Consider the following 12,960-nt stretch of genomic DNA (forward strand, 5'->3'; position numbering starts at 1 on the left):
ATGTTTCGCTTTAAAATGGTATCTTTATATTTGCTTGTCTTGCTCCTCCACCCCTTATCAAAATACCCTGCCGGCACTTGATCTAAGATTATTTTCTTGTACTACTTGAACCTTATAAAGGGATCTTTCCTTCGATCGCAAGAAAGGATAAAATGTGTGTTTTTGAAAATAAATAAAATGAAAAATACATAGGATTGGAGCTGTGATTTTCCTCATTGCTTTCTTTGTCATCCTACTTGCATACTAGTAGGCCTATATAACATATTTTCAGTAAAAGCCCTGGTTTTAAATTGTGAGACATGTTTTTAAATCCTATCCTTATATTAAAAAAAAAGAATAAAGAGAAAGAAAAAATTAAAAGACATAGAAAAGAAAAAGAAAGGAAGAAGAAATAAATATATGAATTTTACTTTATTCAATTACTTTACGTTAATAATATGATATATATGATGGCGAAAATAGTCAAATTGTCTGGTTGCCAAGTAAAAAGTAAGACCCCCCCCCCCCCCACCCCCCTCCCCGTACAAACGCACGGACTAGTAATTTGCACGCGTGCGCGTACGGCCGGTATACGTGTTTCCGGTTCCGCCATTTGAAAAAAAAACGTTCGTAACTGCTCAGCTGAACCTGAAGCTTGATGAAGAAGGCCGTCAATATTTCAACAAAAACTAACAGAATATGGATCAGATTCGGACAACGACTTCTTAAGACATTCACACAACAGGCTAAACAGTAAGTTAGATCAATTTTTCGTAGTTTGGCGCGGCATGCACTTAAATTTCTTCGACTTTTTAATCATTACCGTACGGCCACTGCACTGCCGTTGTTCCCGATCGCTTAACGGGTGGGGGCTGATCTGCGGTGTGCGCGGCCGGGGACGGCCAACGGCTGGCTAGTATTGATGGCGGCGGTGAGGATGTTTGTATTGTCATCTTTATACCTTTATACCGCATCTACTGGAAAAATACAGTTGTTCCTGCAGTCAAGTTTCCAGGTCTATCTTGTTGTCTTCCTAATCCTATCTTGTTGTCTTCCTAGCTTGATTGTCTTCCTAGCTTGGATAAGTTCGAAAACTGAGTCTGTGCTATTTGTGCAATGTGCTGTGCCAATTAATGTACCGGTACCGGTACTATTGGAATGAAATAGGCACTATTCCCATGCGTGAACATAATGCCACGCAGACCAGAACTTGTCTAACTTTGTCTTGAAGCCATTGATTGTTGATGCTGTGACTACCTCAGTAGGCAAAGAGTTCATGATTGTCATGATTGTAGCCAGGTCAGGGGTGGCCTGGAGGCGTTTGGGGAGTGAAAGTAACACTAATAGTAATACTAATATACTGTACGTATGGTCACTCCCCTAACGCCTGGCGTTTGTACTTATATATAGGCTCCCACACACCAAAGGAAAATGCAACTAGGAGTAGGACCTAATTAGGCTAGGGCCTATATGTATAAAAATTCGCCAAACTGCTAGTTAAAAACTTTAGATTCCAGTTTTAACACTTCTGTACATGGGTAAAAATATTGGTTGGCAACGTTTGGCAAAAAAAGGATAGTTATGGTTACAAAATGATGCTAGAATTATATGAATTAATTAAAGTAGAAGAGAGTTTAGTTTACTTCCACTTGTTGTTGACATCGCCATCTTTGATCCTTTGTAAATGCAACCTAAGTTAGTTACGTAACGCATATAGAGGGCGGCAAAATCATGAGCGGTGCTAGATTAAAAAGTGCTAAAATGTCCAACCACTGAACTAAGTTAGAAATACAAAGAGAAAACATATTGCATCTTGCCTTCTACGGCGCATTCTCGAACAATTGACCTAGCAAAATGGCGGCGGTCACTTATCGAGTTCGCTGGCGATGTTTTGCTTGGGTGTACACGACTTCCACGTATTTCTAGTTCAGTGATTGAAGCGGGTAGTGCTGTTGTCGATAGGCCTCATATCGACATTGATGTCGACATACGAAGGATTTTCAAAATTCTGACATGTCGACATGCACGCACCCACATCGACATGTAAATATAAAATAAAAAGGGGTCTAGCCTAAAGTCACAAGTGTAAAGCTTAGCTGAGAAGTTAGAAGCATTTATCCACAGTAATTGGCGCGATTAAAAGGTTTATTCAGCTTAGCAGCGCGTTAAACGAAAAAAGAATACCTGCGAGCTGTGCAGCAGCAGAAATACGTCAGTGTGGGGCCGGCCTGCCCGATCGAGCCGGCCGCCCTCGATCCCGACTCGCTCTAGATCTATATCTAGCGCTATAGCGAGCTGAGCGTAGCGTAGTAGCATTCACCGTACCCATCCATCGCGTGCTTGATAAAACGTTGCTCCTAAATGCATTACTTTTCACATAAACGTGAGCAGCAGCGAACACGTGTTTTTGTCAAAGTTGTGACCGCCGCAATTCAGCGCTTACTTCATATCACGAAGTCACAGAAAACTTCCCTTCATTTGTTTGGAGATCGTTGCACGGATCGCCCCGTAAGTGATACTGAAATTATCGGTCGATTTTCATTATTTTTTATTGTCAATTTGAGGAGCTTGCGTTTGCAGCACATGTGTACCAGCGTATAATACGCAATGATCACTGTTGTAATTGGTGATTCTCAAATTGACTCCGAGTGTTATTGCGCAATGTTTTCGAGACCGGATCGTGGTACAAAAAATGTGGATTAAATCGGTTATTTTGGAAGTGAATTCACTCCAGCTTGGTAAAAAATATGTTTTCCCGAACTGAGCCTGTATTATATAGATCTAGTGTGGGGATATCACTCGTGTCAAGGTGAATACATTTAATTGAGAGTGTTGTTCCACGATCGAATGCTTTTTTTATGTTAGGGAGCCTAGGCTAAATTACGGTCCCCTTTTCATGTCGACATTGTCGATGTCGGGATTAATTTTTAAGCGACATGTCGACATTGATTTTTGTTTCCGACAACAGCACTAGAAGCGGGACATTTTAACACTTTTTAATCTAGCACCGCTCATGATTTTGCCGCCCTCTATACGCATAACGTAACTAGGTTGCATTTACAAAGATGGCGATGTCAACAAGTGTAAGTAAACTCTCTTCTACTTTTATTAATTCATATAATTCTGGCATCATTTTGTAACCATAACTATCCATTTTTTGCCAAACGTTGCCAACCAATATTTTTACCCATGTACAGAAGTGTTAAAACTAGAATCTAAACATAACTAGCAGTTTGGCGCATTTTTATAGTTGCATTTTTCTTTGGTGTGTGGGAGCCTATAAGTACAAATGCCAGGCGTAAGGGGAGTGACCATACGTACAGTATATTACTTTCACTCCCCAAACGCCTCCAGGCTTCAACACCATCGTAAGTCTAACTTCTTGACTAAATCAAAGATAGTAAGCTACTTGTCCGCTAACCATTTCAAGAAAGGCAAGATCGGGGGCGCTAATGCAGTTTCGCACCCGCCGATTACAGTGCTAGCATACCTCATCACTAATAGGCTAGCAATACTTTGTCCCAAATCATGTCTTGTCATGACTAGCCTGGAGGTGTCTGGGAGTAAAATTATTTCTACTACATGTATATGTAGGCTTACTCCCCATGATGCCTGGCAAGGCATTGGGCCACACAAAGGAGAGTTTTTTTAGAAAACAATGTTGCTCCAAAATATTTGATTTATTTAACTTGCTTATCACTCAATTTTGTAAATGGAAAAGAAGTTCATTTCCCCCCATTAGGCACTTATAAAGTTTTTTACACGAAAAATAATACAAATATTAAGAAAAATCATGTGAGAAGATGAGCAGATACTCACCGATGATCTTGTCGCCATATTTCCTTCTTTGTTCGTAGCCTAGTTAAAAGACGTGTATAAGAGAGGGCGACGATATCATGAGCAGTGCCAATTAAAAAAAAAAAACTTCAGCCGATGATAATCGTGAATTATAAAATACTTGCATTAGCCAATAAATATTTATGTGCTAAGCCTACGTATAGTAGAAATAATTTTACTCCCCAGATGCCTCCAGGCTAGTCATGACAAGTCTCTCAGTCACATTTCGTCGTCAATATACCCACTGCTTTTCCGGCGCTAATGCAGTTTCGCATCTGCCGATTACCAGCATACCTCATCACCAATACTTGTTCCCAGATGTCATGACAAGTCTCTTGGTTCACATTTCGATATCAATATACCCACTGCTTTCCCAAATATTGTGAGGGGTAACGGCTGTATTTTGACTGCGATCTCGAAGACATCGAATCCTCAGTCAAACACCGCTTTGCTCACATTATTTGGTTGCTAAATTCAGTCCATATTAACATTACAGCGATGGCAAATCCAAGCGATGTCTACGGATTAGATCAGTGAGGTCAAGATCGAAGCCGAAATACAGCCGTTCCCGATCAGGATATTTTGAAAAGGAGTAGGTATATTGACATCGAAATATGACTGCGAGACTTGTCATGACATTTGGAACAGATATTGGTGATGAGGTATGCTGGTAATCGGCCGGTGCGAAACTGCATTAGCGCCGCTTTTCCAAATATTGCGAGCGGTAACACCTGTATTTTGACTGTGATCTTGAAGGCATCGATCGTTCGAATCCTCAGTCAAACATCGCTTCGCTTGGCTTCACCGCTCGCCGTCATGTTGATATGGACTGAAGTTATGCAACCAAAAGATTCACATACGGCATGCTGGCAGTTCGTTTGCCACATGTTCACATGATTTGGTTGCTAAATTCAGTCCATATCAACATACTGCGCACGGCGAATCCGAGTGATCCGCGAAGCGATGTCTACGGATTAGTTCAACGATGTTGAGATCAAAGCCGAAATACAGCCGTTCTCGATTACGATATTTTGTAAAGTATTGGGTATATTGACATTAAAATGTGACTGAGAGACTTGTCATGACATTTGGGAACAAGTATTGGTGATGAGGTTTGCTGGTAATCGGCCGGTGCGACACTGCATTAGCGCCAGATTTTGGACAACAACCTAACTAAATAGTAAATATTTATGACACCTCCAAACCTTCAACCTGTCAACTTCTTTCTTAATGATAGACGGTAGTGGCATCACATGGAAAGCCAAGAGAGCACCGATGGGTGTATTACGTGCCGCTGTGTACAATGTCAACAGTTGCATGGCAATCCCTACCTCGAGCAAAGTTTGTGCAGGCTCCACTCCACTTAACTACGGCTACACAACACTACGCTCCACCTACTCGAACTTCGAGACCATGAACTCGATCTGATATTCTGAGTGACAGATGTGGGATTTTATGGGGGTGGGGAATATAAAATTCATGCAACATCTTGATTTTTAAAAAGAATTAAAACTAATATTCTTACTTTACACAAAGTTTCATTTAGTTCCATGCTTTTATCAGTCTCAAAATTGGTGATTTAGAGCCAACATGAAGTTCCTCACACATATTTATAATTCGCTGCCGATTTCAAAACATTGCATGCGGATGCAATATGCGCGATATACCGGGTCTGGTCTGACCCGACCGACCTCACGCGCATGCGATGTATTGAATATTGATACGTGTGAGAAACTTCATGTTGGCTCTAAATCATCAATTTTGAGACGGATAGAGGCATGGGGAAGAAGTGAAACTTTGTGTGCAGGAAGAATATTAGTTTTAATTTTTTTAAAGAGCGTGATGTTGCAGGAATTTTATATCCCCCCCATAAAATACCACTTTTTGTCACTCGGAATATCAGATCCAGTTCACGGTCTCAAAGTTTGGGTAGGTGGAGCGTAGTGTAGCAATAGTGAAGTGGAGTGGAGCCTGCACGAACTTCACTCGAGGTAGGCAATCCCACAAATTTAAAAGAGGTTTCTATAAAATCAAGTCCGGCCTTCTATGAACATGACAAACTTACGAAAAGATGTGAAGTCAATTCACCCTAAATATCATCAATATCCCTCAAATAGCTTCATTTAAGCACTAATTTCTCTTCCGGTTGATAAAATATGGATCCGTCTTTAATTTCCAAAATTGTTCGTCTAATTAGCTAAATGACGCATGTTTTAGACATATTAAAGACACTACATAGAAAAGACTAGGCACAAAGACTATTATACATGTAAATCGATGCAAAGCATTACGCGATGTCGGCAAAGTGTCCAATCTTCTTATTGTAAAGACTTTAGCGACAATAACAGACTGTGAGTAAGGTTAAAATGCTCCTCTACTTTTAATGTTTTCATTAGTGCTGTTGTCGGGAACAAAAATCTATGTCGACATGTCGCTTAAAAATTAATCCCGACATCGACAATGTCGACATGAAAAAGGGACCGTAATTTAGCCTGGGCTCCCTAACATAAAAAAAGCATTCGATCGTGGAACAACACTCTCAATCAAATCAGGGGGCTTGACACGAGTGATATCCCCACACTAGATCTATATAATACAGGCTCAGTTCGGGAAAACATATTTTTTACCAAGCTGGAGTGAATTCACTTCCAAAATCACCGATTTAATCCACATTTTTTTCTGGAGAATCAAGTTTTTGTACCACGATCCGGTCTCGAAAGCATTGCACAATAACACTCGTAGCCAATTTGAGAATCACCAATTACAACAGTGATCATTGCGTAGTATACGCTGGTACCATGTGCTGCAAACGCAAGCTCCTCAATTTGACAAAGAAAAATAATGAAAATCGACCGATAATTTCAGTATCACTTCCGAGGCGATCCGTGCAACGATCTCCAAACGAATGAAGGGAAGTTTTCTGTGACTTCGTGATATGAAGTAAGCGCTCAATTGCTGCGGTCACAACTTTTACAAAAACACGTGTTCGCTGCTGTTCACGTTTATGTGAAAAGTAATGCATTGAGGAGCAACGTATTATCAAGCACGGTGAATAGCGCGCGATGGGTACATATTTCCGTGGATGGGTACGGTGAATGCTACTCTCGCTACGCTCGCTATAGCGGGATATCGAGGGCGGCTCGATCGGGCAGGCCGGCCCTGCACTGACGTATTTCTACTGCCGCACAGCTCGCAGGTATTCTTTTTTCATTTAATGCGCTGCTAAGCTGAATAAACCTTTTAATCGCGCCAATTACTGTGGATAAATGCTTCTAACTTTTCAGCTAATCTTTACACTCGTGACTGTAGGCTAGACCCCTTTTTATTTTATGTTTACATGTCGATGTGGGTGCGTGCATGTCGACATGTCAGAATTTTGAAAATCCTTTGTATGTCGACATCAATGTCGATATGAGGCCTATCGACAACAGCACTAGTTTTCATTGATTTTATGTTGAATATTATTAAAGAATATGACTCTTTGCACCTGAATTGTAACACTGAAATATGGAAATGAAGAAGTTTTATCATCATGTATTTTTATTAATCTGCAAATAAAATTTTACTATGTCACTCAAATTCATTTCATTTCATTAAAGATTCAAAGAGGGATCTCTGGATGATCGAGCAACAAGTCCAGCATTATGTGGGAAAGATACTACAGGTGTACACAGAAAAGGCCATGATCATGTACAAGACACGGTTGGAGTTCATAAAAGGTGATTATGTAGGCATTCACTTCAGTAGATATTATAATTGCAAAATTAAGCAGATTGTATTCATGCAGTGGCATACAGTGTAATCCTTGTTAGAAGATGTAGATTTATTCTTCATTTTTTTATTAAAGAGTTTCAATATGTGCTTATGACAATTTGTTTGCATTATAAATTGTTTGTCACTCTTCGGCTTAGTTTGCTTTATAAGCAAGAATATGCTAAGAGAGATAGCCGCAAGGACCTCATGATCCGATAGGTATGTACTTGTGAAAAGAGATCTAGATGGTGGCAAAACACCTTATTTCTTGTATTTTTATGTTGTTCATGTTATCGTAATGGTACGTGTGTTTTTTTTCTACAGATTAAGCTGCCTCGTGCTATACAGACGTGGATAAAAACAAGCTGTCCAATGAATGGTGACTACTCAAGAGGAGCCAGAAAGTCAACTAAGGCCAGGGTATTTTGGGAGTTGATATGGCCGGGGAAGGGGGGGAGGGGAGGGGGTTTCCAGGGCCCCCCCCCCTCCCTTGAGATCTCGACCGCACAATCGCGTCTTACATTGGCACATGGGTTGTCTAGGGCATAATTTACAAAATTAAATTGTAAATTATTTCACGCAAATTGTTATTAAGTGATAATACTAATTTATGCGTAATTAGAATACAAAATCATACTTTTTCCTCTATTGCATTGACTTTGTACACAAAATCACTTTTTTGAGCAATTTTTGGTATGACATGTACTTACATAATGTCACGTTATTACAGAACCACGTACCGGGTGACACAAGATTGGTCTCAAAAGATGCACAAGACTAGAAAGAGGCATGTTTTAAAAAAATTGTGCGACAGCATGGTCGCAAAATTTTTGGAAGGGGGGGGTCAAATTGGTCCAATTTAACTGAGGGTTAATAACTGGGAGGCTGTAAGCTGCCTTTTTACTTTCAAGTCTTGCACATCTTTTGAGACCAAATTTGTGATGCCTGGGTACGCTGTTCCGAAATTTTGCAACATTTTTATGTATTAATCCAACACAAATACTGTTTCTTGCTAAAAATTCACAATTAGTATACCAGTAATATACATTTATCAAGATTAAAGTCAAATTATTTAATTACATTTATAATCATAAAAACTTTGATAAAGTATAAAAAAAAAACAAAGAGTTGTATGTAGGCCTGGGACTTTCGGGTTTATTCTCTTCGGGTACCCGTGGTAATTTTCGGGCGGGTACCCGAAAATCATGTCACTTGAAATATGACTGGTGGAAAAACCCCATAGGTGACGTCATCAAGCCAATGCGATGCAAGCCAATTTATGAATGAAAATATAGTAAGCATGCGCATTGCAAGCCTCCCGTGCCCCACGCAGTATTCAATCGAAACAATTAAGTTTCAATACTCTGTCACCTCGTACCAAAATCGACCTAGAATTCCACTTTCCTATATTTCATATGAATTATAAAAGGTTTTCTCACCGATACTGCACAGGTAAGCAAATTTTTATTACTTCTTGCTTTTCCGTCAAAATCTTACGAAGTAGCGTCGATATTACATCGTGTTCGTGAGTTTGTATCGCTACGTGAACAAAGTCAATTGATTTCAGGGTTTCGGAGCGTCAAATGCGCCAGCCAATCACGATCGTGTTCCCATTTTCGGTTTATGATGAACTAAAAATGGTAACAAGAACGTGATTGGCTGGCGCTTCGTAGGTCGATTTTGGTATGAGGTGACAGAGTATTGCAGACTTGTTTTGACGGAATACTGAGTGGGGCTGAGGCTTGCAATGCGCATGATTACTATATTTTCATTCATAAATTGGTTTGCGTCGCAGTGGCTGGATGACGTCACTGCGCTGCAAAAGAAACATGGCGATGATTGAACGATCTCGGTCACATCATCATCACTTGAAAACTTGTATATTTATGGATATTTAGAGGGTAATTGGTGAAATTCAAAATGAGGCTTGTGTACTTTTGTGATGAGTTACAATCATGTCTTACACTATGCAATACAAATCAAATACATGTACATTATACTGGTGAGCAATTTTCGGGTATCGGGTATTGATTTTTCTACCCGGGTACCCAAGGCTTCCGGGCGGGACCCGGGTACTCGGGTTTTAGTCCCAGCCCTAGTTGTATGAAAATTTTCAAAAATAATGAAAGGTAAAAGAAAACAAGATTACAATGTCCATTGCAAGGGGGCTAGTCTATTCAGGATAATTGGGATTTTATTTAGTTTTTAATTGACATAACATTATGACAAGATCCCTCCATTTAGTGTATAAACAGCACATGGCCATGATTGAAATTCATATAACATTAAAGTATGCAAACCAGACATGTACATGTAGGACTCACTGCTTGTCAATTCTATTGTCTGCCAGGGTCAAGTGACATACAGTGCACATGTATAACGTGTGTGAAAGTACATAAGAAAATCAGCTTTTTATTTTTGTACTGTAACATTGTGTGAACTGGTGATCACTTTGGATATGATGCTCTTCATATTGGTTTATTTTATGTATATGAATTTTTGGATAATCATTAAGAATTAAAGCTATTTACTTAATATATGGAAGCATAAGCCCATCAAAAAACAGAATTATGTCATGTACAGCTAATTCATTTTGCGTGATATTACAATTGTAATTGTTTACTTGAGCAAGTAATTTGAATTCTCGCTACCCCAAATAGCGATTTCGCCGAGATCCGGGAAAATCCCTGTAACGTGCATTGCATTATGGGATAGCTTTTTCGGTATTACAACTTCCTGTTCGGAAGTCCAACGCACTGTTTTGCCATTTAGATCAACAGTGCCGTCATGCACAACAACACAACGTAGCTTTCGCTCGGAAAGTTCGTGATCACAACCCTCTCTTTCACTAACAGTTTTACAGCCTTTTCTGCTAAAGTCACTAATTCTGCCTGACGCTTTCCATTGCACGGTATTCATCTTTCAGTTAAGATTGTTTTAAGTTCCGAAACTGATTTTTATCCATTTTGTGGTCGACGAAAAATTGAACGAAATGAATGCTGAATATATTTAGTGTCTAGTAGTTGAATACGATCGTGATGTCAGGCCGGTCGCTAAATGCAAAATTTTAAGATATTCATTATTTGTTTGATTTTTTTATAACCAAATAAAAACATGAATAAAAATTATTCTCACGTGAAATATATTTTTTATTTTTATTTATGATTCAAATGGAATCAAAACTGACCAAATGTAATAAAAAGTATTATACTCTGTACATATTACGCTGATTGGCATCGATTTCAGCGTGGTGGAAAACTCAGTATCGCGAACCTCGCGCGAGCATGACTCTAAACCGGAAGTGGTGATGACGACCCGACGGAGTGAAAATTATCTCGTCTCGCGCATTATGAGATTTTTGTTCCTATTTGGGGTAGCGAGAATTGCTGCATGACCTAAACAATAACATGTTCCAATTCGAATAGTAACATGACCTAAAGAAGAGTTACTCCACGTCGATTGAGAGTGCTTATGTTAAATAATTGATGTTGCTACTTCAAATAATTGAGGTCAATCAAATTGGTCAATTTTGAGCTATATGTCATAATTAATTAGGTCATATACTAATTGAAATTACTAAATGGCTCGAGTAGGTATGAATTCACGTTGCCACATGACCTTAATTATTTTATGTAGCAACATCAAGTATTGAACGTCATTTAGTTATCAATTATGACATGTAGCAAATCAAATTACATGCCGCAATTTCGTGTTTATGATGGGCTCATGCTTACATTCATATATAACCCTTCAATACGTAGTTGGAGCAATTCTTAGACAAGAAGACTGTAAAACAATGATATGCCTATTCAATGTCAAAAAGGTTAATGTCTCAATAGATTTGATCTACGTTTTGGCAAAGTAATCTTATGTTCATATTTTTTCTAACCTATGGTGAACATTCTAAATCATGTGAAATTCATTCAAAAATATCTTTCAGTATTTATGGACTTAAGTGAATTCTAAGCAAAATGAAGTGATTATGATTACGTTCATGTACTTTAAGTTTATAATGGTGATCAACACATCATAATTTCATCCCTTACTGTATGTGCACCATGCATTATCTGTACATGCAGAAGTGGTTATCCATTGTTTCATAACATGGTTGAGTAAAGGATGTTCTGCTTTTTGTATTAAGCCAATCGGGTGTTGACAAGAAGGGGAAAATGCAATTGCTCAGCTATTACAGGTTTTTTTGCAACCATAATACTGGTTAAGCCTTGGTTACATTCGCCGGCTCGTGGCCTTACGTCGAGTCAAAATTAGCAGTTTTAATCATCCTTGTACCAGCTACTACCAGCTACACGTGGGTGGTTTGTACAGGAATACCTAAAACTGCTGATTTTGTCTCGCCGTAAGGCAACCGGTCAAGGAATGTGACCAAGGTATTAATAATAATCGCTTAATGTTGTGTTAGAGGGAAGGATTCTGGGTCGAATCTAGCTTTCTTTATGTGATCTCAAAATGGCAGCAATGTATGAATAGTGAAAGTAGTTCATGTGGCATCTCAATGTTGGTGGATATAAATCTTTGTACATGTATTATCCTAAAGATGAAATGTTACTGCATTATTCTAGCAGTCATTTATGATATCAAAGATGTTCTATACTGTGCATAGTACAACTCATACATAATAAAGGTATGTGAATATGCTTTTAACGTCTTTGCAAATTTGTGGGTTTTTTCACCCCTCTTTTCATTAGTCAAGATGTCAAAGTTGTTGTGCTGGATCACAGGAAATTCTTACAAACTACTACGCCTAACAAACCAGTGCAGGACGGTGTCGTGAGAAAATCGCACAGACTACTACAGGACAATACCATAGGATTGTCACAGGAAATCAACAAGAATATCCCTTCAGGATTACCACAGTAAAGTATCACAAGAAGGCTGCAGGATGAGACCAATAATGCCACAGAAGATATCAAAGAACAGTATCACAGGAATACCACAGGCCAGTACTGCAGGAATTGTCCTGCGGTAAGGTCTCTTGGTATTCCTGCAGTACTGTCCTGTAGTACTGTTCTGTAGTACTTTCCTGTGATACTGGTCTGCGGAATTCCTAAAGTACTGTCCTGTCATACTGTCCTGTGATACTATTTATCACCACAGGATAGTATCACAGGAATACCAGACCAGTATCACAGGACAGTACTACAGGAATACCAGACCAGTATCACAGGACAGTACTACAGGAATACCAGACCAGTATCACAGGACAGTACTACAGGAATACCAGACCAGTATCACAGGACAGTACTACAGGACACAGTACCAGAAGCCTGCGGTATTCCTGCAGTACTGTCCTGTAGTACTGTTCTGTAGTACTTTCCTGTGATACTGGTCTGCGGAATTCCTAAAGTACTGTCCTGTCATACTGTCCTGTGA

General features: G+C 39.3%; 1 long non-coding RNA gene across 1 annotated transcript; it reads left to right on the top strand.

Moving 5' to 3' along the window:
* The first annotated feature begins 601 nt into the window (after nt 1-601).
* On the top strand, nt 602-12,231 carry LOC129281056 (uncharacterized). Its single transcript, XR_008586491.2, has 3 exons — nt 602-732; nt 7,416-7,535; nt 7,894-12,231. It is a non-coding gene; the product is annotated as an uncharacterized LOC129281056 (long non-coding RNA).
* The last annotated feature ends 729 nt before the right edge of the window (nt 12,232-12,960 follow it).

This window comes from Lytechinus pictus, chromosome 8 (genome assembly GCF_037042905.1).
Source record: "Lytechinus pictus isolate F3 Inbred chromosome 8, Lp3.0, whole genome shotgun sequence".
Classification (NCBI taxonomy): Eukaryota; Metazoa; Echinodermata; class Echinoidea; order Temnopleuroida; family Toxopneustidae; genus Lytechinus; species Lytechinus pictus.